This window comes from Hyposmocoma kahamanoa, unplaced genomic scaffold, assembly GCF_003589595.1.
Source record: "Hyposmocoma kahamanoa isolate Upper Pololo Valley unplaced genomic scaffold, ASM358959v1 84, whole genome shotgun sequence".
NCBI lineage: Eukaryota > Metazoa > Arthropoda > Insecta > Lepidoptera > Cosmopterigidae > Hyposmocoma > Hyposmocoma kahamanoa.
The window spans coordinates 5,160,291-5,165,983 of NW_020654229.1; the positions used below are offsets into that span (position 1 = coordinate 5,160,291).

A 5,693-nucleotide genomic window follows, 5' to 3' on the forward strand; every position below is an offset into this window, starting at 1 on the left:
GTCCTGTAGACAAATATGAATAAGTTCAATTTATTTGCAGAAAACATTACTAGAGTTTAGTTACTTTTTTGATAACAATAATTATTAAATATTTATTGAATGTCAGGATGTTTGTTTGTAAAGGTAACTGGGTCACGACATTCTTTCATAGATTTCTCATAGATGGCGCTTCGGCTAAAAAGTCGTTGAAAACCAAATACAAAGATCCGACAAAAACAAGCACATAGAAAAATTCGTGAGGTCCACTGGTTCGTTCAGTGGCTTAGTTGGCATAGCGTCTGGCATGGTTTGCTAGAAGACGTCGGTTCGAATCAGGCCGGATTAAAGGATTTTTTTCGAAGTGGTCGATTTTTGTTTTAATAAATATGACAACAATTATTATTTGTTAATATTAACCAGAATCCATAGGCATAGTACTTATCGTACTTACCTACTTATCGATTTCGATAACAACGACTAGTTTTTAGCGTGTGCGCTAATATGACTTGCCATACGGAATTTTGTCTCAAATGCCCGATCACGAATAGAGCATTAAAAATTTGGCCTGCAGAGTTGACAGTATAGATATAATGAGGGTTTAGGTCTCTATGTATTTGGTGCTTTTTGTTTACGAGTCGACACCACCTCAACTTGAATTAAAATTTTTCCCGTCACAATACGGTTCATTTTTCTTGTGTCGAGAGGCGGGGTAAACGGCACGTCTGTCCATAACAGCTGCAGTGCCACTCAGAGCTTTAAATCGCAAAGATCTGAGGTACCTCCTTCTGCGCCCATCATCCTGAGGCATGTACGACTCATTTATGGGGAACTGTATACGTTTTTACAATAAGATTCCGGAAAATATGTTAAGTTTATCATTTCCTTAGTTTAAATCTTACATGAAAAGTATTTTAATTGGAAAGTTATATAAGAAAATTGTAGACTACTTGTTAGATAAAGATGTGTGGAAAAACAACGTGAGTCTAGATTTCACACAAATATGATTCAAAATGTATTCTATAGCATTTAAGTTTATTTAAAAAGAGCAATCCCTAGAGTTTCTTGCTTGCTCTTCTCAGGGAGGTCAGCGTAGCGAACGAGCATTAGCTTAAAAAATGACGTTTTCAAGCATTGACTTACAAATAAATGGACGACGGGTCTAATACAAAAACCACGAAAAAAATGTCCCAAGTCAACCTATTCGAAATTTAAATTGTAATGTCATCGCAGTATCGCGCTGTCAGTAGAACAAATGAAGACTAAAGCGGAGTTTGGCGCTCTGTATACCATTTTAGCGCCTTACAAGTGCGGACACTTTTTAGCGCGGACCCGACGTCCATATAATTGTAAGTCAATGTTTTCAAGTGTAAAAGTTTTACCTACGGAATAAATTATTATTTGACTTTGACATAAGTTGACAAGTCCCATGTGGCTGTAATTTCACCAGCACCCTTACCCTTCAAAACCGGAATGTTCACATTACCGCTTGGCGGCAGAAATAGGTAAGTTGGCAGTACTTCCCTGGACAAACTCTTGCACAACTATTTCTACTGTTACTGACTGAATACAGTCCAGGGAGGATATTAGTATTTTACAAATCAACTAGTGGAAGTATATTATGTAAACTTTCAAATTGTTTTTAGTTTTGTTTCTAGAAATTGAACCTTGTTAATTCCAAGTAATAATTACAATTAAACAAATTTAGACAAATGGTCCACGTTCACGGTTAATTTAAATTTGTACGTCTCTCGGTCTTTATTGTTCTAGAACAATAATGGACAAGTGTTGGACGGAGCGATTATTTTAAATATAAAAATGAGCGCCAAGTTTGAACATTCGTAAATTGAATTTGATACTATAATTTTAGATAAGAACTCGTGTGATTTTTGCCCACATTTACGCTTAAGAGCTCTCATGCCAAAAAAGTTTTGACGTTGGCTCTGCCCAAATTTGTGAAACAAATATATGCCTAAAGTTTGCGTAACATGCGACATGAGATGTTGAATTTTGCGCATTAAAAGTACCAAATTCGTTTTAGCGGAATGACTCTAAAACTAAAGGGATTAAAAAAAAAATCCGTAGTAACAGTTGTCGATCATGCATAAATATAATTAATTATCTAATTTTTGTCCTAATAACCTGTAGCATTTCGAGGATAAATCGAAAAAATGTGAAAATTAGAGGTCATTTCGTGATTTTTATCTATCGAGGAAACTTTATTGTTTTATGTTTCTGATTAATGTCTACACTTGAATATATCGTGTAAGTACTCATACAATATTTTATTTTTAACTTTAAAGTGGATATACCCCTCTAAAATCAAATCGAAGATTAGTAATTATTCCTCTGCTCCCTCTTAAAAAAGTGACGCATGTTTTTTTAAGAGTCAACACTACATCTCGAATTCAAATTTCGAGCGGCAGGGTCACTGGCTTTATTTCAGAATTTATTTTACAAACGAAATTAAGGCCATTTGAAAAATGTATGACGTATACTAGACATATTCTATTTAGTTCAAATGATATAATAAAATCTGTAAAGTACTTATTGAATACAGCTATTTTCTTGTAAAATATGTGTTTTTTTTTATATCGTGAAAATTTAGAAACCGTGTTTTTACATCGTATAGTAATCAGGTGTATATCCACAATTTTACTATATATTTTTTCCAAAGCGATTTATTCAACACCTTCACTGTTATGCGCAATCAACCGAAGCCATTTGAGGTTGTATAGACTCTTAATATCAAAAATAACTGAAGTTTAAGTGCTCTTCTGAAAAAAAAAATTAATTTAAAAATAAGCTAAATCAATTCAATTTGTGTTAAATAAAAATTTATTAAGAAAAATGTAGTTGGGTGAAATAAATTTTATGCCCATAATAATATATTGTAGTGTCACTCAGAGCTTTAAATCGCAAAGATCTAAGGGGCACTGCCACTACGCCCGTCGCCCTGAGACATAACTTGTCAAGTCCCACGTGCCTGTAATTTCACCAGCACCCTTAACCTTTCAAAAACCGGAATGCAGTAATGCTAACATTACTGCTTGGCGGCAGATAGGCGAGGTGGTAGTACCTCCTGGACGTATCCTTTCACAAGGAGCTCTACTGCTACTGAAAGGTCGTCAACATTTGCTTTTTAACCGACTTTAAAAAAGGAGGAGGTCCTCAATTCGACTGAATTTCTTTTTTTTCGTGTATGTTACGCGATTACACACAACAAACTAGGGGATGAATCCGGTTTCGCGCACTTTCCGGTAACCGATTTCAATAAAATTTGGCAAATAAATGTAATTCCACGTACTTTTGAGGTCGGTATTTTTATATAAAAAGGTTATTTCTTTTTTTTAAAACAACCACTTATTATTAAATAAGGCAATAATTACAATGTTAATTGTTGGCTTGGCCTTTGCTCTGCCTTGCCAGATATTGCAAAGAGACAATAACTTGCCACGGTTTGATATTTACGTATATTTTGACAATCTTAGTAAGAATATAACTACTTATATATATGTATTACAGAACTGTACTATTATCATTATAATACACTACTCGACAAAGTATAGGGAACAAGCCAATTATATTAAATTGTTTAATTTATTTTTTTGGAAAAAGTACTGGTCACTGGATTTGTAAATGTAAGTTAACATTTGTCTGACGTATCGTGTCGTGACGCGTCAGAACAGTATCGGTATCATACACACAGCACAAGCCGTAACGTCGGATGGCGACACACTAATACACCACATGAATGACAGAATGTGGGGGGTTATAAGGGGAAAGGAAGGCCAAAGAAAAGATGGAAGAATTGTGTAAAAGATGACATAGATAAGTAAGGTGTGAGTATAAAATGACTGCTGATAGGGGAGAATGGAAGAAAAATACATGTTGTGCCGATCCCACCTAGCGTGTGATAAGGACAGGTAGATTTTGCAAAATGACGCTCACTTTTCGAAGAGTGGGATAAAATGACATGTAATTGTATTTATATGAAATTTGGAATGTTGATAAACTAAACTAAATCTAACCATATTGTGTACTAACTAACAAGCCGTGTAAAAAATTTGTTTGGTTCTTTCTCTCGTGAGTATGGGTGTACTTTGTGTGGCATCCGCGACACAGGGTTTCCCTAGTGCGGGGTTATGTTGAGTGTGTGCGTTATTAGTATGAAACCGATACCGTTCAGACGCATCACAACACGACACGTCAGACAAATGTAAATCCGACTTTAAACTGTATTAAATTATGGTTCGAAATTAAAAAAATGGAACAAAAACTAAAGCATTTGGAAATTAGGAGGTAAAACGTGGGGAAAACCTTAAATGGGTGTAAGCGCACAGGTTTTTCTAATAAAAAAAAAACCAAGTGATCTGAGTGGCACTGCAACTGTTATGGAAAGGCGTGTAGCTTACCATCAGGCGCACGACTTGTTCGTCCCGTCACTTGATATTATAAAAAAAAATGCCACGCCGTTGTTAGTCTTGGGAGGTCAGACTGACAATTAAAAAACTCATTTAATAGCTTTTTTAATATTTTTTTTTATAATATTAAAAAATTTATTATAATTTTCACTATTTTATAATACATTTTTTATAATTTTATAGAAAATGTTTTTTCATTTTGTCAACATTTTTAACCGACTTGAAAAAAGGGAGGAAGTTCTCAATTCGACTATGTTATTTTTGTATGTATGTTACGCGATAATTCCGGTATTTGCGAACCGATTTTCATGATTATTTTTTTGTTGGAAAGAGGGTACCTCCATAGTGGTCCCATTTCATTTTGAAGACAATCATCCACCTCTGAGGGTGGCTGGTCACGCATGAACATTCATTTTTATAAATAGCGCCTAAATTTTACTTAAGGGGCAATTATATTAATGGTTGGTTTTGCTATTCTCCAATTCAAGGCGTTTTTCTCTCTCAATATACTTTGAGTAGTGAGAACCGAGTTTTATTATCTTCAGTGTCAAGTCCTGTATAGTTGCGAATTTAAGGATATTTCAATAAAACTTAGCAAATAGACGTAATTCCACGTACTTTTGAGGTCTGTTTTTTTAGTACTCTGTACTGAGATTATATTAATTATAAAATAAATGTTTTCCTTAACTAATATTAGTTAAATGACAATGTACTGTGTTTTTCTTATTTCGCCTTCTTTTTTTTAGGTATTTGGTAATAGGCCGAGTAATAAAAAACAGTCTGAATAAACCGAATTCGGAATCGGATTCGGATTAGATCAGACAATAGAAATCTAGAAAACTCGGCCCCACTTCGGATATCTCTTGTGCACGAAGTCCGATTCCAATCCAAGAAAATACGAGTATCGCTTGTACACCTAGAGGCAAAATGATCCTTGTGACATTTCGGCCCGTCATTTCTCGGATTCGAAACTAGACCCCGATTCAAAACTCTTCGATATTTTAAACGAATCGTTCCATTGGATATCGTTCTCTAATCGAAGGGCGCTTTTTGGCGATTCAGAACTTTTGAGTTAAACTTTCGATTTTTATTTTATTATCGTATCGATTCGGACACGATATCGTTATCCAACAGCGTTCACTGAGTTAGTAAGAAAAATGAAAATAAGCCTTTTACACATTGACTTACAAATAAATGGACGACGGGTCTAATACAAAAACCACGAAAAAAATGTCCCAAGTCAACCTATTCGAAATTTAAATTGTAATGTCATCGCAGTATCGCGCTGTCAGT

General features: G+C 34.7%; 1 protein-coding gene across 1 annotated transcript in view; it reads left to right on the forward strand.

Annotated features, from left to right (window-relative positions):
* The window catches only part of LOC113234423, a gene marked incomplete at its 3' end in the record, with an annotated part of 144,456 nt that overhangs the window by 30,684 nt on the left and 108,079 nt on the right, over window positions 1–5,693 (forward strand). The window lies entirely within an intron of this gene.